Source organism: Schistocerca serialis, chromosome 1 (genome assembly GCF_023864345.2).
Source record: "Schistocerca serialis cubense isolate TAMUIC-IGC-003099 chromosome 1, iqSchSeri2.2, whole genome shotgun sequence".
NCBI lineage: Eukaryota > Metazoa > Arthropoda > Insecta > Orthoptera > Acrididae > Schistocerca > Schistocerca serialis.
Genome location: NC_064638.1, coordinates 1,112,669,032 through 1,112,694,743, shown reverse-complemented (window position 1 = coordinate 1,112,694,743; position 25,712 = coordinate 1,112,669,032). Strand labels below are relative to the sequence as shown.

At 42.6% G+C, this 25,712-nt stretch overlaps 1 protein-coding gene and 1 non-coding gene across 2 annotated transcripts in view; both read left to right on the top strand.

The window, feature by feature from the left end:
• Window positions 1-25,712, top strand: part of LOC126459342 (acid sphingomyelinase-like phosphodiesterase 3a) — a 586,475-nt gene that overhangs the window by 488,150 nt on the left and 72,613 nt on the right. The window lies entirely within an intron of this gene.
• Window positions 10,530-10,613, top strand: Trnap-ugg (transfer RNA proline (anticodon UGG)). Its single transcript has one exon. It is a non-coding gene; the product is annotated as a tRNA-Pro (tRNA).

Genomic DNA, 25,712 nt, shown 5'->3' with positions numbered 1-25,712 from the left:
TTTCGCGCCTGTTGTGTACGAGTGGCACTAGTCAAGCCTCGATGAAGAGGGAAATCAGGCTTGTTTTAAATACACGATGTAACGGTGTACCCATTGCCTAGGGATAGCGTCTTTGATTAGAAATTAAAACATTTTCGGTTCTGGGTTTCAACCCCCCCAACGATTAAACTTTGAATAAAAATTAGCAATGGCGGCCGAAAATTTTAAGCATGATAAGTGACCCTCATACTGCCAACTGTCTTACCAAAGAGCTCGGAGGAGCGAAAAGAGATTCAGGGCAGTTTCTCGCCTATAGGGTGGGAAACTCCCCGTAAAGGCGGAAGAATCAGCGTTGATCAGTGGCATTTGGATCCAGAAGTCCATGGAACCACTGCATTAAAGACACGTAATGTGTATCCACAGGACACGCCCCCTGTAGTTGAAAAAGTGTCATGATGATCGCTTCATTGGCAAAAGATTCTGCAGTAACCCCTAATGCGGATCTCTGGGAGGCCAAAGCACAGGGGGAGGTGGCCAAGAGAAAAAGATTGAATAACCAACGAAAGGATAACGTTCTACGATTCGGGACGTGGGATGCCAGAAGCTTGAATGTGGTAGGGAAGCTAGAAAACGAAATGCAAAGGCTCAATTTAGATACAGTAGGGCTCAGTGGCATGAAATGGAAAGATTACATGGATTTCTGTTCAGATGAGCATAGGGTAATATCAGCACCAGTGGTATAAGGGAGTAGGGTTCTTCATAAACGTCAAGGTAGGGCGGAGAATGTATTACAGTGAACACTTCAGTGATAGGATTGTTGTCAGAATCGACAGCAAACCAACACCAACAACCATAGTTCAGGTATAGATTCCGATGTCGCAAGCTCAAGATGCAGAAATAGAGAAAGTGAATGAGGATATTGAACGGGTAATTCAGTACGTAAAGGGAGATGAAAATCTAATAGTCATTGGGGACTAGCATGCGGTTGTAGGGGAAGGAGCAGAAGAAGAGGTCAGGTGAGGCTGTGGGCTTGGTACTAGGAATGAGAGAGGAGAAAGACTAATTGAGTTCAGTAATAAATTTCAGCTAGTAACAGCGAATATCCTGTTCGACAATCACTGGAGTAGGAGGTGTACTTGGTGAAACGCGGGAAATACTGGAAGACTTGAGTTAGATTACATCATGGTCAGACAGATATTCCGAAATCAGATACTGGATTGTAGGGCGTACCCAGGAGCTGATACAGAATCAGTTCGCAGTGTAGGAGTGATGAAGAGTAGGCTGGAGTTTACGAGATTGGTCAGGAAAATCAATGTGCAGAGAAGTGGGATACGGGATTACTTATGAATGATGAGATACGCTTGAAGTTCTCTAAGGCTGTAGAAACAGCATTAAGGAATAGCCCTGTAGGCAGTGCAGTTGAAGAGGAATGAACATCTCTAAGAAGGGCAACCACAGAAGCTGGAAAGAAAAACACTGGTACAAGGAAGGTAATTGTGAAGAAACCACGCGTAACAGAAGAAATATTTCAATTGATCGATGAAAGAAGGAGCTACAAAAATGTAGAGGAAAATTCAGGAATACTGAAATACTAGTAACCGAGGAATGAAATAAATAGAAAACACATGGAATCTAAGATGAAATGGATATATGAATGATTTGAAAATGATCGGAAAAGAAATGGTTGTCGGAAGGACTGACTCAGCCCACAGAAAAGCCAAAACATCCTTCGGTGAAATTAAAAGCAAGGCTGGTAACGTTAAGAGTGCAACGGGACATCGACTGTAATATGCAGAGAAGAGGATGGATAGGTGTAAAGAGTACATTTAAGGCCTCTATGATAGGAAAGTTTGTCTGATGTGATAGAAGAAGAGATAGGAGTAGATTTAGAAGAGATAGGGAATCCAGTATTGGAAATTAAGAGAACTATCGAAGATTTAAGATCAAGTAAGGTAGGAATGAGAGATAATAATCCATCACAATTTCTAAAATCATTGGGGGATGTGGCAACAAAAAGACTATTCACATTGATGTGTAGAATGGATGAGTCAGGCGATATATCAGCAGACTTTCGTAAGAACATCACCCACAAAGCTCCAATTGCAAGAGCCGACAATTGCGAGTACTATCTCACAATCAGCTTAACAGCGCGTGCATCCAAGTTACTGACAAGAATAATGTACACAGGAATGGAAAACAATACTGAAAACGTATCAGGGAACGATCGATTTGGCTTTAGGAAAGCAAGAGGCATGAGAGACAATTCTGACGATGCGGTTGATAATGCAAACGTGACTGAAGAAAAGTCAAGACACTTTCATTGGATTTGTCGACCTGGAAAAAGCGTTCGACAATGCCAAATGGTGCAAGATGTTAGAAATCCTTAAACAATAGGAGTAAGCTATAGGGAAAGACGTCCGCCCCTATAGCTGATTGGTCATCGTGACGGATTACCGACTTACGGGCCCGGATTCGATTCCCGGCTGGGTCGGGGATTTTCTCCGGCCAGGAACTGGGTGTTGTGATGTCTTCATCATCACTTCATCCCCATCCGGCGCACAGGTCGCCCAATGTCGCGTCGAATGTAATAAGACCTGCACCAAGGCGGCCGGACCTGCCCGGCAAGGGGCCTGCCGGCCAATGACGCCAAACGCTCATTTCATTTGCATTTCCATAGGAAAAGACGGATAATACATAATATGCACAAGAACCAAGAGGGAACAGTAACAATGGAACACAAATGATGAAGTGCTCAGATTAAAAGCATGTAAGACAGTGATGTAGTCTTTCGCCCCTCCTGTTCAGTCTCTATATCGAAGAAGCAGTGATGGAAATAAACGGTAGGTTCAGGAGTGGAAGTAAAATTCATGATGGAAATGGAAATGAATGATACGATTCGCTGATGACATAGCTGTCCTCAATGAAAATGAAGAAGGGTTACAGGATCTGCTGAATGGAATGAACCGTCTAATGAGTAAAGGATATGGATTGTGAGTAAATTGAAGAAAGACGAAAGTAACGAGTGGTTGCAGAAATGATAACAGAGAGAAAATGTCAAAATTGGTGATCACGGAGCTGACGAAGTTAAGGAATTCTTGCAACTTAGATAGCGTAATAACCAATACCAGATGGAGCACGGATGACATCAAAAGAAGACAAGCATGGCAGAAAGGACATTCCTGGCCAAGAGAAATCTACTGATATCAAACATAGGCCTTAATTTGAGGAAGAAATTTCAGAGAATGTACACTTGGAGCACAGCAGTGTATGGTTGTTGAGCAGAGTCGTAGGTTGTTTCCAAAAATGAACAGCATGGAGACAGAAGTGATGACACTTTCTGCAGGACCTGACCATCGTTTTGCAGGACAATGCTCAAGCGCGTTCAGTGCAAGCTGTTACTGATCTGTTTGACTGATGGAGCTGCTAATTGCTATACCACCTGCACTCCCCTGACTTAAGCCCTCGTGAGTTCAGTTCGATTTCTAAACTGAAGAAAACACTTCACGGCAATAGAACGCTCCGCTCGAACTGTCAACACAACTGGCACTGCTAAGAGTATCTTACGACTTCCACATCACTGGCAACTGGTAATACACAGTGCTGTACAACTCTGAAACACGTATCTATTTTGTAGGAGCTGTAAATAAATAGTTTCCACTATTAAAGTTTCAACCCCCCTAAATGAAAGTTGAAACGGAGAAATCCCGTGTAGCTCGCTGCTGTGGCCGAGCGCTTCTAGGCGCTTCAGTCCGGAACCGCACTGCTGCTACGGTCGCAGGTACGAATCCTGCATCGGGAATTGATGTGTGTGATGTCCTTAGGTTAGTTAGGTTTAAGTATTTCTAAGTCTAGGGGACTGATGACCTCAGATATGGTTCTGAGCACTATGGGACTTAACATCTCAGGTCATCAGTCCCCTAGAACTTAGAACTACTTAAACCTAACTAACCTAAGGACATCACACACGTCCATGCCAGAGGCAGTATTAGAACCTGCAACCGGAGCGGTCGCGCGTTTCCAGACTGAAGCGCCTAGAACCGCATGGCCACCAACGGTCGGCTGTCTGAGATAGAATGACCCAAAGTACAACGCACCCACATAGAGAAATAAATGTTTATTTCAGTGGTCAATCAATAATATCTGCGAGATTCTTTTTCTTTTCAGAAGCTGTAATAATAATTTACTATTTTAATTATTCTGAAGTCCATTTCAGACATGCCACTACGTTAAGAAAAAGAAGGTAATTTAGTAAATTTCTCCCTAAAGTGAACTTAGTTCTCCGCTTTCTACAATAAATAGAATGTTGAAGTTCCCATAATGTTACTGAAAGACAACGTCAGATCCGCCTGTGAAATATCGAAGAAAAGTACAAACACAGTTGCCAACGTCCGTGTGAGACTGTGAAATTAATTTTACGTTATCAAAATGTTGCTAATTCTGTCTTTCATATATCATTCGCACGATGTCCACAGAAATGATGCAGCTTGCAGGCTACGTGTAAATTATTTGTGTGTTGTGCGACTACAGGCTGGTCACATAAATGTTTCTAATTATCACAATGACCCTTACGTTACCGGCAAATATATTAGTTGGGTGGTACTGAAAAATTTACTGAGGCTCTCCCAGCTTTGTTTACAGTAATTTTATATTCTCTTTTTTTGTTGACGTAAAGTGTTTAACAAGCACCATTCAGAATCTAAGTAATAGAGGAAATTGGGAGAAAATATTCCTTCAGAACAACATGGAACGAAATAATTACGTTAAGCACAGTACTGCTATTTTTACAGTTCCAAATAAATTGTTACGTAAACTACACATCTTACACAAATATTTTCTTGTAATTTACGACTGATTAAGGGCAGTCTACAGAATTTGAAGCTTTTATCTCCGTGGAATGATTTTTTTTTCAGAAAGGGAACAAATGTTGTGTAAGTTGCGTTCAGGCTATTGAGGCCGTTACCTGCTCTGGTGCCAGAGATGCACGGTTGTTCTCGTAATTAATTGCATTCATGGAGCCAAATGATTTTAGCCTGTGCTAACCCCATCAGCAACGGAGGCAATTTACCGGCATATGATATGGCGTCCAGTAATTACGTGGAAGCTCTAGACCTGTTCTCGATGCCGCGTGAACTCACTGTTGCTTGCCGCACAGGCAAGTGGATTACAGGGCACCTATATTTGCCAAATATTGTCAGAAAATGGATACTAGCATGTACTATATATTCCGGTATTTTGCTTATAGTATGATTAATTATGGACAGAGAACAATACAAACAATCTACTAGTATCACCGCAGCTGAGATGAACTAACTTACATTGTCTTTATCCTATAACTCGAACATTAAAAATTTCAACTGCTTTTCCAAATATGGTTGAAAAAAGTAAACAGATTGCAGTTAGACAGTTGTAAGGAAATAACGTAAATACATGAAAAAAGCACATCTGGTTTACTACCAACGCGAGGAAAAATTTATGTATCCATACCTAATTTTTTTTTTCTTTCGCTAGCCACTATGTGTTACGTTCAGTAGGTTACATCGAGTTACAAAATCGTTGCGTGCCTTACTTCGGTCGTAAACGACGTGCAGGATATGCATAAGCCATGGAGATAAAATAAGCGGAAGTGCGCTGTACATTGCTTTGAAGTTGGCTCCGCCATGTTAATAGATCCTCAACAGTAGCAGTCTAGTGTTAAAAACTGCTTCTTGTTCCTAATTTCTATCGAGTCCATGTGTTCAACCAGAGCATCCTTTGAGTTGTATTGATAGGAAAACTGAAGTCCATTTACAGAAACAAAACTACGACAGTAAAAGCAACCAGCGCAACTAAAATTCATGTACATAAAGGAACATATCGCTTGAACGAGTGCGCTTATGAATGATACGTGATACCCTTATGACCAGTACACCTGTAAATGATATAATGTGGCCCTTTCCCTCTTTTTCTCAAAACACTACCACCAGAAGCTAATTCTTGACCCTACTGTTATGGCGGACGTCTGCTTTGTGGTGTAATGGCGGCTCAACTTATTATACCTCCATGGCATAAGCTGAAATATTTCTGATTTTTGCATTATGGTCACTTTGTGAGTTATGGACGGACGTGTATTGTGCTCGGCTATTCATTCAACGTGCGCTTTCTAAAATATGACCGTAAACCTACTTGTAGTGTATATGAACTTCAAGCATGCTGAAATAGCTGCTGGTCAGCAAATTCTGTTAATCAGTAGAGCGAAAAACCAGTCAAAACCTGCAAATTTTACATTTTTATTCACTCTATGGCTAATTTCGGGCCTTGGTCCATTTTCAAATCATCGTAACATAGTCGAAAATGGCATTTCCGAAGGTGTCAAAACCTTGTCAAAAACGTGTATACAGTTACTGTATCTGTATCCGCTGTAACTGTTAGTTGCACCGTCTTTACACGGTTTTCACATCTTCGGAAATGCCATTTCCGACTATGTTACCATGATTTGAAAATGGGCCTCGCCCCGAACCTAGTCATGGAGTGAATAAAAAAGCAAAATTTGCAACTTTGGACTGGTTTTTCGTTCTACTACGCATGGTGTTACAATTCCTTTACACCAGGGCCTACTCTCTGACTTAGTAAACAAAATTGTGTCAAAACGCTCAGTTCTTGTTTGAAACTTAACGTTGCTCGTAAGCGTCCCAGACTGAAAAGCTGTACTGAAGTTCACATCGAAAAAACGTTATAGGGGCTACCACTTTGGCGTATGAAATACAATCTTCCAACCAAACTCTGTCCGGTTCCAGACTTCCGTACAGCAAATAATACATGGCGCAGATCCTACAATTTTTATGTCATCGTTCCATTTTAGCTAACTTCAAGGTATTTTACAGTGCTGACTTGCGCCAATAACCGATTGCTCATAATGATGCAGAGCGGGCAGCATGCAGTCAGTATGTAGATATCAACAAAAAATGGTTCAAATGGCTCTGAGCACTATGGGACTTAACATCTGAGGTCATCAGTCCACTAGAACTTAGAACTACTTAAACCTAACTAACCTAAGGACATCACAGGATTCGAATCTGCGACAGTAGCAGTCGCGCGGTTCCGGATTGAAGCGCCTAGAACCGCTCGGCCACAGTGGCCGGAAGATATTAACAGGACTCGGACTTTGAATTTAAAATATACTGCGCAACACAGATAAAGGATCACTATTTACAAACCACGTAACTACCCTACTGCAATGTACAAGTTAGAAACTTGGCTCGAAGGTGGCTACAACCTTATTCGAGAATTGTCTACAACGTTATTATATAGAATAACACAAAAACGTGGGACCGTTCGATGTTACCTTAGGATTCGGCCAGCTTCAGACACCGATGTATCGACACATATGAAAAAAATGGCCATAGCTCAGAAGTTCATGCTGAGTGTAAAGTGAGTTAATTTTGTCATATTGGCATCAAATTTTAGTATTATTCTGCCCAATGCCGCTGTGGATATATCACACGATGAGAAGGGCGTCAGACCCCCTCTTACCCAAATTTTATTCCTCATTTTGACACCTCTGCGATGGAAGTCAGATCCGCGATGCCCAGCGTTGACCTCACGCCGTTTTCGTATGAAAATATTTCAGACACATCCGTCGCTCGAATCGACACAAAACGGCCGTCGGGAGTGGTATCAATAAAACCTCCCTCTCCCTTGGGGCGTTGATTGCTTCACATTTCGCGGTTGAAAACGATAGTTTGCATCGAGACGAACGAGAGGGCGATGTTCTTGACAGTCTTTGACACTGATTACACCCCTCCCGTACGTTTCAAACCTTCTCTAACCACCGTGTGTACAATATTCAATAACTGAAGTCGCACTGCAGTCCAAAGTGGTGTGGTTACATTCAACAGAGTTGCTGGCCCACGATTTGTAGGCCAGCGAACCTACTGACGTGATCGCACCGATTTGGAGTGCACTGCGACTCCAATTTTCAATTTGGTGTATTCGGTAGTACGACTTGGGACAGTGCAAAACCATTCGACAAAACCCGAACGTGATCGGAAGCAACAAAACGTGCACAGCCCTCTTTGTTTCCAGCCCTCCTGTGACGTCATTGGAAAGGGGGCAACCAGGTGAGATTTGTGATATGACAAATGAATGAATAAAACGACAAAAGGTCCCTTTGAGACCAGCCACTTCAGCAACATTCCCGGTATGTGCCGCCCACCTTTATTGTTTAGGAATGTACCTGTATGGACACAGTGCTAGGCGCCTGCAGGGAGGCTACGATGCTTCTGTAACGCTTGCTAGTAAGCGTGGCGATCAGAGAGTTGTCAAGTGGTTGCCTGTCTATAGGATACCATCAGCCTATACATTCAGGTAATTCTTAATGTGCTCAACAAAGATGGGACTTTGACACGAAGCGTGTTGCCAAACTGCTCCGATCTTAGAGGGGCCGACCGAGGTGGCGCAGTGGTTAGCACATTGGACTCGCATTCGGTAGAACGACGGTTCAAACCAGCGTGCACCCATCCTGATTTTGGTTTTCCTTCATTTCCCTAAATCGCTTCCGGGAAATGCCGGTATGGTTCCTGTGAAAAGGCATGACTGACTTTCTTTCTCATCCTCCCCTAATCCAATGGGACTTATGACCTTGCTGTTTGGTCTCCTCCCCCAAATCAACCAACTTCCAATCTTACAGAGAACCAAGCGTCAATGTCTCAATACTCCATAATCTCGCCAAATCATGACACGAAACTACGGGACTGAAAAAGCATAAGCAACCTTTGTTGCCTTGCATCACATTCAAATTTCATCGAATAGTTCAGAAGGAGCACTAGTGGTATCAACCTGTAAACCATAGCAAAATTTGCTGTCGCTCTGCGCTCCAATGTGGCGCGATCGATTTCAGTGGGATTGCTGGTGAACAATCTGCTTAGAGAATTGTCGAACCTTCCTGGGGTGTCAGCTGCGTCAGAAGGTGTCAAGAACATCTTTCTGTTGCTCATCACACTGCCAACAACTGCTCTCGGCAATGAAATGTCTGGAATTTAATGCACCAAGAAAAAGGGTGGTTTAATTGACACCATTTATGCTACTCACTAAGGCCACTTCATTTCGATCCTGAGCGGCGGTCTATCTGAAGCGTTTTCTTCGGTCTCATGTAAGACAACGTGCGTCTTCAGTGCTTGGCGTCGCGTTTCTGACTTCCACCACAGAGGCGCCCGAAGAAGGAATAAGTTGAGATGGTCTGATGAGGGTAAGAGAGGGTCTGACGACCTTCCCAAAATGTGACAAGGTCACGGTGACACTGGGTAGAATAATGGTGAAATTTGGTGCCAGTGTGAGGTCATTAATCCACCTTACACCTCACATGATTTTTTGAACATTGACCTTTTCTTCCGACGTGTCGACGTCTTGCTGCTTGAAGTTTCGAGCAGGATGGTGACATCAAAGGGCCTCACGCTTCTGCACTATTAGAGATTAAGGTAGGAAGCACCTTCGAGCCAAACTTCAAACTTGTACCCTGCAACGGTGATGAATAGGTGGTTCCGAGGAAGCGATCCTTCATTAATGTTATGTAGTTTATGTAAAATCACCCATTAACAGACATAATAGCCTGACTTATACACGAAATCTATGTTTACACATCTTGAAATTGTAGTGATTAGGATGGTATATCGCCAATGGCCTTGCCGCAGTGGGAACAACTGTCAGATCACCGAAGTTAAGCGCTGTTGTGCCGGGCTAGCACTTGGATGAGAGACCATCCGGTCTGCTGAGCTCTGTTGTCAAGCGGGGTGCACTCAGCCCTTGTGAGGCAAACTAAGGAGCTACTTGATTGAGAAGTAGCGGCTCCTGTCTCGTAAACTGACATACGGTCGGGTGGTGTGCTGACCACGTGCCCCTCCGTATCCGCATCCAGTGACGCCTGTAGACCGAGGAAGACACCGCAGCCTGTTAGTACCGTTGGGCCTTCACGGCCCGTTCGGACGCAGTTTAGTTTTTTAGTTTAAGATGATATATCATTCCTCATAAAGAGGCTGTTCGTTCTGGAGAAGGCTAACTAACTCGTAATTGTTTTTGGAACGTTCCAAAATCGTTTGATCATATTCAGATACGAATCTTTTGGAAGGAGAGGGAAGACTTACATCCACTATTGTTGAAGCATGAGAAGAGGACATTAAAGAGGAAAGGAATAGGAGAGACAGAGAGGCGAAGGAAGCGGTTTATTCGTTGCTTATCTTGTGAATTCGAGTAGCTCAGTTGTAACAAGTGGTTTCAATGACATACCTTATTAGCTCAAAAGCTTTTATTGTGGAAATTATATCACAGTCTTCATTTCAAGCCCTGGAATCATGATAAAATGAGTAAAGACATCAATTCTCTCTTATTGGTCACGAATCAATCGTACGTAGAAGCAGTTCAAAGCTTTGATCAGTAATAGAAGTAAATTACCTTTTGTTTTACTTTTTAAGTAGAGTGACGATGACTAAGGTACGTGAAGATGAAAAATGAGCATGGTCGCCAACTTTCAGCAAAATTAACGTTGATATTCCTCATTACGCTAACAGGAATTTTGGCCGGCCGGGGTGGCCGAGTGGTTCTAGGCGCTACAGTCTGGAACCGAGCGACCGCAACGGTCGCAGGTTCGAATCCTGCCTCCGGCATGGATGTGTGTGATATCCTTAGGTTAGTTAGGTTTAAGTAGTTCTAAGTTGTAGGGGACTGATGACCTAAGAAGTTAAGTCCCATAGTGCTCAGAGCCATTTAAACCATTTAGCAGGAATTTTAGATCACAGAGATCCATATTTACAGAATACGTAGAATCAATGGCATTTAAGCATGTTTTTAATTTTATTTCAGTTTGGAGCTTATGTCATTTTATTCACTTATTGTCGTTGTCAATTTAAAGGCAAATTTTTTGCAGCTGCCCCTAACGGTTTCAGTTCTGCAACCTATATATACATTGTTGAGCGAAAACATTATGACCACCTGCTTAATAGCTTGTTTGTCCGTATTTGAGATAAATACATCACTGATTCTGTGTATCAGGGATCCGACACGTTGTTGATGGGTTAGTGGAGGTATGTGACATCAGATGTCTACGCACAGGTCATGTAATTTGCGTAAATAATGGGCCGGTAATTTGCGTACGCAGCGATGACGCCCGATACCGACCCGGATGGGCTCCGTAGGATTTACTTCAGGCGAATTTGATCACCGAGACATCAACGTGAGTTTGCTATAATGCTCCTCAAATCACTGTAGCCCGGTTCTGTTTCCGAGACAACGGCATTTATACTGCTGAAAGATTACATCGCCGCCGGGGAAGTCATCACGCATGAAGGGATGCAGTGGTTCGTGGCTGTCAGCATGTCTTCAATTGCTACCACAGGTCCCACGCAAGCGCAAAGGAATGTCTCCCACAGCATAGTACTACCCGTAGCAGCCTGCGCCCGTGGCGCACTGCATGTTTCCAGTTGCCGTTGATGGCGTTTGCGGAAACGACCATCGAGACAGTAGCAAAAATGTGATTCACCCGAAGAGCCGACACGTTTCCACTGATTGACGCACGGATCCCGATAGCCCCGTGTCCACTGCAATAGTAATTGACGATGTCGTTGGATCAACATGTGAACACGTAAGGGTGGTCTGCTGCAGAGCTCCATGTTCAGTAATGTACGACGAACGGTGTGCTCCGAACCAGTCGTACGTGCACCAGCATTGCGCTCTTTCGGCAGAGATGCCACAAATCACCATCTGTCCTACTTTACAGAGCATGCTGCGGGGCGTGTTAGACAGTCGTGTTGCCCCTAATGTTTGTTCACTGACTCTCGTCGTATTGTGCGCTACAAAAGTTCCACCTACCTGAGTACGGAATCTGATCACCAGCCCGTTTCTCATCATACGTAGATACTGTCCAGACGATGTTAAAAGCAGCACTAAAGAAAAACACCGTAAATACTTACGTTAGCGAAGTCCGCGTTAACTCTGGTAGCAAGTTATCCCTTAATACCTTATAACAAATTCCAGGTGGAAGGCGATTGCTTTATCTCCTTAGAAGAATGGCAAAATTCTGACAAGAGTTCTTTTATTTCTTTAGGTTCAGTTCACAGTCATGCCATACATTTCACACGCAAAGCAGCCAGAAATGCACTTAAGTCCGAATCGATTGAATACGTGACTTCACAGTCAATACTCAGCTACTATATTTGAATTTCACATTCAGTCCTTTTCAGAGGATTTCTTTAACATAAACTGCTCTCCAAATATTCCATAAACGAATACGAAACATGCCACGCGGAATTTTTTCTAAGGCCGAAAGTTCACACGCGGTTCTCCTTCTAACATAACAATCCACAAACTTTCAGACTTCACCAATCTGTCCGTAATTTCAACTACTATTCTGGCCACACAATCTGGACGCGAGAAGCCAATTATTTCTTCATTTTACTCACACTGAAGAAAGAAGCGTTAAACATGATATGCACGTCCGGTCGCTGATTAGCGACTCCCTCACTGCCGATCCTTTCAGGGTCTATAACCACTTGCAGTGAGCGGGAAATGCTTAACGCTGATTAGTTGTTCAAAATAAACAGCAAATCAAAACAATACTCAGAGTTCTTTCTCGTCCTAAAACTGTCTTACGCCAATCAACACTTACACATGCATTTACATCACTTCATCAAGCAAATATTAGTAAAATGTTTAAAAAAACCAAGCGAAAAGATAACTAATCTTGAAATAACTTTAGAAAACTGTTACTCTGCAAATGGCTATTCTGGCTGCCTTCTTACAAAAGAAAGTACCCTTGGACATACGTCAACAGCACGGTGGGGAAATTACATTTTTCATTGCAACTTGCTTGCTTTACAGTTTCCCATAACGTAGTTGTATTATGTTTAACATGAGATAATATTGAATTTTTGCGAATTTCCCACATACACACTCTCACTCATTCTCATTTACTCACACAGCAACACATTAAATAAATAATGATCATATCTGAATTATATGTTACGAAAATGAAAAATAGGTAACATTTTTAATTATGAAAATTCAATCAAATTGACCTAACATATTGTGAACATCAGTAATGGTTCCAAATGGTACTAAAAGACAAACTGTTATGAATCCTAACTGACTTTAATTTTACAAGTGTTGGTTTGGGGTGTTTTCGGTAATTTTCTCTAACTCTGAAAGTAGGCCAGTTAGAAAGCTGAAATTTGTACACAATTTTCTTTTTAATAACAAAGGGCAGTGTATCGACTTTCAGCTAAGTTGAACAATATTTAATATAGCTTATTTAGATACTTAGGAGCTTGAATATTCTGTCGCTCGAATTGAGACAGTTACCGCTTCCCACAGCTAGGCTAGCGACAGGTGCGAACGAGTCACGCTTAGATACAAGCGGCTGTTTCTATCACCGCCAACGGCTACGAAGCTACGTGCCGTACTGCAAAGTAGGGCAATGAATGCTATTGCATATTGACTCGCGACGTCACAAGCAGACGAGCCTCCAAATCCCAGGTTCTGTGAAGAGTCGTGGATGTCCAACTATTTAGCACCTAGTGGTAGTTTCACTGTCCTTCTACTCTTTCTGTATATGCTGACGACAGTAGCACGTAAAGACTGAACCAACTCCACCGTTTTCTGGGTACTCGTTCATAGGCCCTGCTAATAATAATCTGCCCTTTGCCAAAGTCGCCTATCTCAATGGATTTCAACATTTGTAGTCCATATCTTCGCTAGGGTGATCCCCGTCCGAGTCTGCTCCACTTACATACTTCTGTTACCGCGTCACATGCACGCAACACCACCAATCGCCATACAGTGTGGTGGACGGCACTGGACATCATGTTTTGGTTTATCACCTTCTCTGGGTAACCATTCCAACATACATCCATCTGAACCTCCGTACTCTAGTCAAGCCTTTGTTCTCCCTCTACAGTTTTACCCATCACAGTCCGATCCACAAGGAAATTAACTTGTCCTTAATGTTGCAGCATATGTAATATCAACACAGCCATCTTTTAGTTAAGTGGTATCATAGACTTGTTTCTGCCCGTATTAGATGCAGTTCCTATTCATTGGTTTCCCCAACAATTTATTTAATCTTCGGCATTATTACTTAACAACACTTTTCAGAAGCGTCTACAGATCTACCCATTTCATCATCTAAGTTCCATAAAGGCCACACTCCAGAAAAACAATTTTTGTAAAGACATCGTAACATCAAAATTTTCGTTCGATGCAACCGTATAGACAGAACTGGAGTGGATACAGTGTAGTGCAGCGGCCAGAGTCACTGGCTGTCGTCTGCGCGGTTCCACTATAAACACGAGCCGCCAGTAATTATTTGTTATTTAGTGCCTATCGTTTCTGGAAGTTTTTCCAGATATCTTTTGCTGTAATGTTTGTATATTCTGATATATTCGATGTTTCTATAAACACCAAAACTAAGGAATGTTCGATAAATAGGTGCACTCCGCGTCCAGGTGGTCATTTCGGTTCTGGCTGTAGGTTGGTGCCTGTAATAGATGTGTTTTCAGTTTCTAAAAAAGTAATGATCCAACCCGTCATGTCGAAACCTAATCTGAAATTTCTCATACAGCTCGTGTATGTTATCGTTCACAATTCTCGTCTGCTCTAGAACTAACTCCTCAAAAGCAATTTCACAGGTAGCTGCAAGTAAATCTGGCGATATTTCCTGCCTGCCTCCTACTTGATACATAATGTTTACCAACGTGTCGAGGATAACTTGAGACCTTAAGCAGTTGCCTGTGCCAGTTAACCATTCGAAATGTATTTCTTGTAGTGCTTCGGAATATATATTGCATGAAGCGGCGTGGGAATCGGTAGAAGGAACTAATTTCTAATTTAACAGCGTTAAGGGATATAACTTCTAGCCATACTAACTCATAGTGTTATGGTTCAAATGGTTCAAATGGCTCTGAGCACTATGGGACTTAATATCTGAGGTCATCAGTCCCCTAGAACTTAGAACTACTTAAACCTAACTAACCTAAGGACATCACACACATCCATGCCCGAGGCAGGATTCGAACCTGCGACCGCAGCGGTCGCGCGGTTCCAGACTGTAGCGCCTAGAACCACTCGGCCACCCCAGCCGGCCCATAGTGTTAGGGATTACCTACATGAACTTCACTGAATATATATATATATATATATATATATATATATATATATATGTGTGTGTGTGTGTGTGTGTGTGTGTGTATTAAAGTGCAGAACAAAAGCGCAGTTTCGTTGTCACAGAAAAGGTGCAATCTTTTAGGTAACCAAGGAGGGAGGATACGCTTAAAGTTGGTCAGCGTGCAAAGCCTGTTTCGTTTCGTAAAATCTGAATTTTAATTGTATAAATGGAAGAAAGAAATGCTCTCTGTCATGATTTTAGTTAGTAAGGTGCACTGCAGTTAATTTTTAAAGAAAATTTTAGTCACCCGTTTTCGACCGCACGAAGAACCGCTCATAACAGCTGTTTGTACAGCTCTTCCTGCGTGACGCGCGAGGCGGCAAGTAAGCAGACGAAGCCGGGAGAACAGAGCGTAGTGCCACGTTGCTCCAAGTCGTAAGTGCACACACGCAGCTTTTAACCACTTAAACCACACCAAAAATGGCGCAAATCTTTAACTCTTTGAATAACTAGCAGTTCGTATCGTCAGGTAAACTGTTGCACATTAATTGATACACAAGCAACTAGAAGAGGAAAGACAATAAAGGCAGTGTATGATGTTACATTACAAACGACTTTTATCATTCGGTACTTTAATATGTTGACATGAAATATTTTATAACAATTTATCTAGCAGAACCCTTATGGTAAGTATTGAGTAAGGTATATTTTACTAACAGCGAGACAATTTGTTGACCTCTAGTAGTTGTCACAAAAATGCGAAGTTTCTATTGGATGACGAAAACAAATATTTTCTCTACATCAGGTGCAAGTAGGAAAAGAAAATTTAATGCATTTAGGCAAGGCACAGCATTCACTAGTTTTATTTAGACAGAGCTGGGATAGAGTAAGAAATGGTCGTTCTGCTTACAGTGCTGCCTACCATGCTTACTTCATCAAATTCGTAAAACCTGGTGATGCAGCCTGACAATGCAAAGTAACTGAAGTTTAACAGCACTATTCCGTTGATAAATCTGAAATTACAAAGCTCTAACAAAAATTATATTTTGCAACAATTTCCAGAAAATGTTTAACAATGACGAAAAATTTCTTAATGGAGAAGATGAATCATTTCATACTCGTGCAGACAATATTGATGTTATGACCAGACCAAGAGTCCAACAAAAGCAATGAATTATTTGCTACAGCTTTTAAGAATACGTTTCGGACATAATACTGAAAATTGTTCTCTTCCATTCTTCCAGATTTTGCTACAGCGAAATCTGCAAGTAAACAGTCCTTTTTTTAATTTTTGATTCTAACTAGCCTTGTGGTTCCTGAAGACAGGTGTAAGGCTGCAGAAAGGGTAATACCCTGATACTTATCATTGGCATTGTTGAAAACAAATGTGTCATAGCGTTCTTCAACTGCACAAGCGAATTTTTCTTTCCCTCGAAATGATGAAGAGCGGTCTGCACGCAGTTGTTGCACAGAACCTGATTCATTGTCTTTATACAAAGCATTTTAAGGGATAAAAAGATCCTCTATGTGTCAGCTACGAATTTTTCTAGAGTGTTATCTATCAATCACATCTCCTCTACGCGTTTACTTGACTTGCGATTACCTTTCCTGTATAACTGCATGAATCTTTGTAACTAGGTCGAAGAAATCTGGAAATCAGTAACATTAATCTCACGTGCAGTTTAGATGGCCTAGTCACGTCGATCTCCGTCGATATCGATGCAGTGACTCTGACGAGCAGTTATAAACCTTTCGCATCGTTTTCCTCTCACAACTTAGCGAGTTTCGTTTTGGCGTGTATTTCGTACTTCGTGTAAATCATTCTTCCACGTATTCAATTCAAGTTCAGATTTTACGAAACGAAACTGGCTTTGCACGCTGACCAACTTTAAGCGTATCTTCCCTCCTTCGTTACCTACAAAATTTGCAGCTTTTGTGGGACACCGAATGCTATTATCGTTAAGTATTTTCTTCGAGATGCGTTTCTGTTCTGTACTTTAATATATATATATAGAATGAAGTTGATGTAGGTATGCCCTAACATTATGAGGCAGTATGGATAGAAGTTTATCCCACAACACTGTTAAATTAGAAATTAGTTCCTTCTACCGATTCCCCCGCCGCTTCATGCGATGTATATTTCGAAACATTACAAGAAAGACATTTCGAATGGTTAACTGTCTCAGACGAATGCTTAAGGTCCCAAGTTATCCCTCATACCTTGGTAAAAATTTATGTATCGAATAGGAGGGAGGCATGAAATATCACCGGATTTAGTAGCTGCTGTCTGTGAAATTGCTTTTGAGGAGTTAGTTCCGGAGCAGACGAGAATTGTAAACGATAACATACATGATCTGTTAGTGATAAATAACCCAAAACCAACAGACAGTTTCATAACGGGTGTGGCAAGTTGTAAAATCATTCCTTATAACGAAATTGAATTCCCTAACATTCAGGCATATCACAGAGAAAAGGAAAATATGCGTAATTGTTAACGCTTTCGTGGCCACTTGTTGACGAACTGCCTGTTGGCTTCTGTCTCGGGATCTTCGGCCAATAGGCAGTTCGAAAATATGCGTGTTCAAAACAACACGTTAACGGTGTAGGCGTCGACTGTAGTACCTAAATTCAAAGAAATAGTGGTGACCGTGGTCGAGAGATATATTCCTGCTTGGTCATTCCCTGTCAACTCATAGTTATTCACTTTTATATTAATTATTCTATTAAAATATTCTACTCCTCTGCACCAGGCCAGCATTAAGGTCCTTTATCTCAATGTAAGCGCATTTCGTAAGTCTTAGCTTCGTATAACGTGTGTATTTGGTGCACCAGTCAATCACAGTTTGACCATCTGCTACTACTGCTCATCTGTCCAGAAGCTCAGTCTTGCAGCTGTCATCAGGCCATCTATAAACGCTACCACATCGTTCGTTGTTTTCCCTGTAAAAGGATTAACCGAACTAGAGGCAGGCGAATATAACGAGGGATCAGTAAAACTGGACAAGACCAACTGATCTAACTGTTCTACTAAAGATTTCACCGTCTCTCACGTGGTGATTGCCTGTGTTTCTGACTCTGACATTGTGGAACCTCCATCGAATACACAAAAATACAGCAGCAAAACAAAACAGCAGCAATTGAACAAGAAGAAGTCAAATGACGAGAAAGACATTTAAATGTTACACTATCATCACACTTTATGCTCTAACCCAATTTCCGCACCTGAATAACTGCCCACATCTTACACACTCCAAAACGGTCACGTTGGCCGTACTGAGTGGAAAAAACTAGCATACATTCCTCTGAAAATTTATTGTACATGCCGTCAAATCATCATCTGACCATAATGCCACACACTGCATTTCCAAACCGGAATCTGAAATGTGTAGGAGACTGGTTCTTCATTGCAAAAATTAAAAGAAATCAAAAAAAGTTCTCTGGTTCCCAGCTGCATCAAGGTATTAAAATTACACGAACTTTCGACCAAGCACTCCTTGGCCATTCTCGAGTAGTATGACCGCCAATGGGCTGTTGGTACGCTCAGCTTCTGGCTGAAAAGTGTTAGTGCTTGGCGGTATATATGGATATACGTCGAGTCGACGATCGGTATGCCTGCTTCATCCACGTGATCGCTGGATCCCACCCCGTTTTGAGCTGTAGGCTACCGTCTCTATTTAGGGTGGTATCGGTGATTTTTATTTCAACTACTTTTTTAATTACACAGTCCCAGAAGCTGTTAGTGTGAACACCGACGGATGTTTCATGAAATTTTGTCTGTTTTCTAAAGCACGCTCAGACAAGCGGATTTCTCGGGGTAGTGCAGGCGATAAAACCACACATGCTCCTTCGTGCATTGTTCCACTGTTCGTGCTCCTCGCCCGACGTAAGACTGGCCGCACTCGCATGGTATCTTGTAGACCCCAGGTATTCTGTGACCTGCTTAGTGTTTAACTGGACTCACTAATTAGCGAATTTTCCTCGGAGGCCTGAAGTTCGATTTCATCTTATCTTCTTCAGCGGTCGGCTTACGTTACCCCTCACCGAGCCACAGAATGGCAAGAAAGCAAGTTTAATTTCCTGCTCCTTGTTAGTGGTCTTACTGTAACTCTTGCTTGAAATTGCTTCATTTATTTGTCAAACGTTATGTTCGTGAAGACCTTGCGTAGGTTTCTAAGCTCATGGGGCAGGTTACCACTGTCTGACGTCATTCTCGCACGATGCACCAATATTTGTAACACAGTGCGCTAGTGTCCTGGATGATGATGGCTAATGGAGAAGAAATATTGATAGATGTCAGTGGATTTTCAGTAGAAGATGTGGCCAAGGTATCTATTTCTTATGTGGTGGAAGCAGACGTGACGCGTTTGCTCTAGTATTTAAATAAAGTATCAAAATTTTTAGAAATCTACTTATAAAAAGATTTAGTTCCTTTCTCATTGATCAGTGGAGAAACGGTCATTGTTGATGGTAGCGTGGAATCTTTCTACTGCGTCACATACGCGTCTAAAAGTAATGCAGAGTTTTTAGATAAAAGGCGACTCGTGAAGGTATTATTCTTTCCGAGTCATTGTGATTCCACACTACCATCAGTTTTGTGGTGCCACAATTATACGTAGATATCCTGTAGTGTTGGCAGAAGAGCCAAAACTGTGTTTCTAGAGGAGGCCGAAATGCACGCGTTTAATTACACGCTGACTGGCGTGAGGTCTGGAACAGGACAATATCTTGAGAATTGCAAATAAAGTAAGTAGTTGATATAATACTTAACTTTAATCCACAATTGTAGAGCATCTCTCGTTACGGTACATGCTTCATAATATTAATTATCAATTGAATACGGCGCCTTGCTAGGTCGTAGCAAATGTAGCTGAAGGCTATGCTAACTATCGTCTCGGCAAATGAGAGCTTATTTGTCAGTGAACCATTGCTATGAACGTCAGCTGTACAACTGGGGCGAGTGCCAGTACGTCTCTCTAGACCTGCCGTATGGTGGCGCTCGGTCTGCTATCACTGACAGTGGCGACACGCGGGTTCGACGTATACTAACGGACCGCGGCCGATTTAAAGGCTACCACCTAGCAAGTGTGGTGTCTGGCGGTGACACCACATATCCCTTCCTCAAAATAATCGCAAGAGAGTATTAAATGATTAGTAAATAATCTCAGGGAGGTTCTTTGTTTATAGCAAAATAAAATCAATGACTGAACGCGAACTGCATTCGGCCATTTCGTATGTTTCCTATGGTCTGCGGATCTCGCAGTTCCAGCTGCCTTTTCTAAAACACAGATTACAAAATTAAAATTCAAGTAAATATTAATATTTTTGTAAATAATAGATTTCAACTATCAGTCGTCCTTTTTAAATTTTATTGGCAGATCTAGATTTCAGCTAGAAATTAGCCATTCTCAGTGCTACGAATGCAAGAGGTACATAGTTAGATGATGTCATAAAATGTTGCAATTAATGGCTTAACCCATATGGTTTGTATATTACATACCAATATCATTTTTGATCAATGCATGTATTGCCTGTTGATCGGGCTTCACACAGCCCGCCTTCCGCAAACAGTAGCACTGTGGTTTTTTTTCCTACTTCTATGGTGAACTGGATAATACTATGCCTTAGAGTTGTTCCATGAACTCGCGAAGTTTCTCACGTCGTTGTCATCAACGCATGGAAAGAAAGAACTAGGCTTTAATGGCGCCATGACTAAAGCAGTATCCTCAAAATTCTCCGTCAAGAGATTTACCTGCAGCTTTTTAATCAATGTTAATGCCGCTAGACCCTCCATTTTTAAAACAAGAAAGCAGTTTCTGCATTCCCCTTACCTCTACATCTACATCTAAATCTACATGGATACTTTGCAAATCACATTTAAGTGCCAGGCAGAGGGTTCATCGAACCACCTTCACAATTTTCGTTTATTCCAATCTCGTATAGCTCACGGAAAGAATGAACACCTATAACTTTCCGTATGAGCTCTGATTTCCATTATTTTATCATGGTGATGGTTCCTCCCTATGTAGGTCGGTGTCAACAAAATATTTTCGCATTCGGAGGAGAAAGCTGGTGATTGGAATTTCGTAAGAAGGTTCCGTCGCAGCATAAAACGCCTTTCTTTTAATAATGTCCAGCCCAAATCTTGTATCATTTCTGTCTCACTATCTCCCATATTTCGCGGTAATAGAAAACGTACTGCCCTTCTTTGAGCTTTTTCAATGTACTCCATCAGTCGTATCTAGTAAGGATCCCACACTGCGCAGCATTCTAAAAGAGGACGGACAAGGGTAGTGTAGGCTGTCTTCTTAGTAGGCCTGTTACATTTTCTATGTGTCCTGACAATAAAACACAGTCTTCGGTTAGCCTTCCTGACAACATCTTCTATGTGTTCCTTCCAATTTAAGTTCGTTCGTAATTGTAATACCTAGGTGTTTAGTTGAATTTATGGCTTTTAGATTATACTGATTTATCGTGTAACCGAAGTTTAACGAGTTTCTTTTAGCACTCCTGCGGATTACCACACACTTTTCGTTATTTAGGGTCAACTGCCACTTTTTGCAACATTCAGATATCTTTTCTAAATCGTTTTGCAGTTTGTTTTGATCTTCTGATGACTTCATTAGTCGATAAGCGACAGCGTCGTCTGCAAACAACCGAAGACGTCCGCTCAAATTGTCTCCCAAATCGTTTATATAGATAAGGAAGAGCAAAGGGCCTATAACACTACTTTGGGGAACGCCAGAAATTACTTCTGTTTTACTCTATGACTTTCCGTCAGTTACTACGAACTGTGATCTCTCTGACAGGAAATCAAAAAACCAATCACGTAACAGAGACGATATTCCATAAGCACGCAATTTCACTACGAGCTGCTTGTGTGGTACAGTGTCCAGAAATATGGAATCGATCTGAAATCCCTTGTCAATAGCACTCAACACTTCATGTGAATAAAGAGCTAGTTGTGTTCCACAGGAACGATGTTTTCTAATCCCATAGTGACTGTGTGTCAGTAGACCGTTTTCTTTGAGGTAATTCATAATGTTCGAAAACAATATATGTTCCAAAATCCTGCTGCATATCGACGTTAACGATTTGGGCCTGTAATTTATTGGATTACTCCTAATACCTTTATTGAGTATTGAATTCTGGAATATTAACTTCGTCTTCTTTTGTGAAGGCATTTCGGAAGGCTGTGTTTAGTAACCGTGCTTTGGCAGCACTGTCTTCGATAGTATCTCCATTGCTATCGCGCAGAGACTGCATTGATTGTTTCTTGCCGCTAACATACTTCACATACGACCAGAATCTCTTTGAATTTTCTGCCAGGTTTCGAGGCAAAGTTTCGTTGTGGAAACTGTTATAAGCATCTCGCATTGAAGTCCGCGCTAAATTTCGAGCTTCTGTAAAAGATCGACAGTCTTGTGGATTTTGCGGATGTTTAAATTTGGCATGTTTATGTCGTTGTTTGTGCAACAGTGTTATAACACTTTTTTGTGTACCGTGAGGAGCAGCTCCGTCGTTTGTTAATTTATTTGGTGTAAATCTCTCAATTGCTGCCGAAACTATTTCTTTGAATTTAAGGCACATCTGGTCTACACTTATATTATTAATTTGCAATGAATGGATGTTGTCTTTCAGGAAGGCGTCAAGTGAATTTTTATCTGATTCTTTTGGATAGATATATTTTTTGCTCTTCTTAGAGGATTTGTGGATTACAATATTCAATCTCGTTACGACCACCCTGTGTTCACTAATCCCTGAATCGGTTTTGATGCTTGTTATTAACTCAAATTATTTGTTGCTAAGAGGTCAAGTGTGTTTTTATAACCGTTTACTATTCGCGTGGGCTCATGAACTAGCTGCTCGAAATAGTTTTCAGGGAATGCGTTTAGCACAATTTGGGATGATATTTTATGCGTAATTCCTGAATTAAACATGTATTTTCGCCAATATGTCGAGGGTAAATTAAAGTCACCACCAACCATTATCGTATGAGTCGGGCACGTGTTTGAAATCAAACTCAAGATTTCTTTGAACCTTTCCGCAACTACGAGTATATTATCTGAATCGGGAGGGCCGTAAAAGGATCCAATTATTATTTTATTCTGGTTGCCAACAATGACCTCTGCCCATACTAACTCACAGAAAGTATCCACTTCAATTTCGCGGCTTTCAGTGCCTAGAACGATTTGAGCATCAGTGCTTTCTATTAACGCTTGGAGCTCTGGTACTTTCCCAACGCAGTTACGACAATTTACAACGCTTATACCAATGGTTCCTGTATCTGCGTTCTTCCTGTGTTCAGCCTGCACCCTTTGTGACTGAAGCCCGTCTTGTGTTTTCCGGAGATTCTCTAACTTAAAAAACCGCCCAGTCCAAGCCACACAGCCCCTGCTACCCGTGTAGCCACCTCCTGTGTATAGTAGACACCTGACCTATTCAGCGCAACCCGAAACGCGACCACCTTTTGGCGCAAGTCGAGGAATCTGCAGCCTACACGGTCGCAGAACCGTCTGAGCCTCTGATTCAGACCCTCCACTCGGCTCTGTACCAGATGTCCTTAATCGGTCCTGTCGACTATGCTGCAAATGGTCAGCTCTGCTTTCATCTTGCAAGCAAGACTGGCAGCCTTTACCACTTCTGTCTGCCGCTCAAAATCAGAGAGAATCTCTTCTGATTCAAAGTGACACATATCATTGGTACCGACGTGAGCAACCACCTACAGTTATCTGCAGCCAGTGGTCTTCATCGCATCCGGGATGACCGTTTCCACATCTGCAATGACTTCACCTAGTATGCACACGGAGTGCACATTGGTTTTCTTACCCTTCTTGTCAGCCAAGTCTCTAAGGGGACCCATAATGCGCCAAACGTTGGAGCTCCCAACTACCAATAATCCCACCCTCTATGACTGCCCGGATCTTGCAGGCTAAGTGGTATCCTCTAAAACAGGACAGGCGACAGCATCTGGCTCAGCATCTTGATGCTATACATTGCAACTACCGACGTTGTTCTCGATCAAGATGTCGATGGAAGGAACACTTTTGACGTCATCGTACAGGTTATGTTTGATTGACCTCTGCAGTGAGTGGTGAAGCTGGGCTGATAGTGGTCAGGAAGGCCTTTAGCTTTTCGCCCTGTTCGTTGTTGCAGCGGTGGGGTGGGTATGTATCCGGTGGATGACCGGATGTCTAGGCATAAAAAAATATACTGCCAGAGTACTCTTATTGCGAACGAAATATAAAACAGTGGTGATGACAGAAAGCTGTCAGCGCCCCAAACGTGCACGCTGGGCTCTGTTGGTGAAGCGTGTTAGGAACAGCAAACAGCCTCTTGTCGCGGCCCCCGTTCTTCGTCGCCTCGCCCAGCCGGCTGCCAGGTTATGTGGTCAGCAGTGTGCGGTTTAGTGCTGTATCAGCTGCCAGGCTGTCGGTCGGGGCTACGTTACTGCAGACTCTGCAAAGTCGGTCTCGTTAGCTGGGCAGAAGCGCGACCCAGCGCGTGATGCGTAATGGTGTGCAGAGTCGAACCGTGGGCGCCAGTAGGGACAGTAGCCAACAATTTGCACACACAGGGCGATGGAAGCTGACAGTTAAGTAGCGCAGACACGGCCTGCGGACACCGAGGGTAGGCTGTCACCAGTAGACGGAAGTTAGCCCGCAGATGGCCCTCAGGCTGGAAGGCAGTAAGTCAGCGATATTCAGACTCAGAGTTTCAGCTAGCGAATGGCGTCTAGAAGCGACGGATGATGATCCGTTTCTGAACGTTGATCGGAATAGACTCCCCTCATAACCTGCTCCTGGTGGTGACTGAACCTGCCTGTTAAAAACAGACAGTATTTATGTGCTCCTGTCCAATCGCTATTTCTGAAACGTCCACGCATTTCCTCCAGGCTTGATCCTCGGGCCCAGTCCTTACGCAATGTCAGCGGTACTGCAGCGCACGAGTGATGCAATTTCGCTTTCAGGAGACCTGTGTGGCGGCTTCCTCAGTGTCAGCAAAGTCTGAATTCGGTATAGCGGAAGAATATCTACCACTAAGGTTCCGAGCGCCGCCACGCTGTGACGTCTGAGTCGCTCAAAGGGGGCTGTGGGCGGAAAGGTTTATTGAAGTAACTAAATATTACAGTTTTGAACATGCCTGTTATTCGGCAACCATATACTAGTTTAACTTAGGATTAAACAGCCAACCGGTTGCACATAAAAGGTGGATGCACTGACCCAGCTTTACTCCCACTCGTCTCCTACTTTCCAAACTTCACAGAAGTTCTCCTGCGAACCTTGCAGAACTAGCACTCCTGGAAGAAAGGGTATTGCGGAGACATGGCTTAGCCACAGCCTGGGGAATGTTTCCAGAATGAGATATTCACTCTGCAGCGGAGTGTGCGCTGATATGAAACTTCCTGGCAGATCAAAACTGTGTGCCAGACCGAGACTCTAACTCGGGACCGTTGCCTTTTGCTGGAAAGTGCTCTACTAACTGAGCTACCCAAGTACGACTCACGCCCCTTTCTCACAGCTTTACTTCCGCCAGTACCACATATCAGCGCACACTCCGCTGCAGAGTGAAAATCCCATTCTGGACAGTGACCTAGGTTTCGACGCCTACT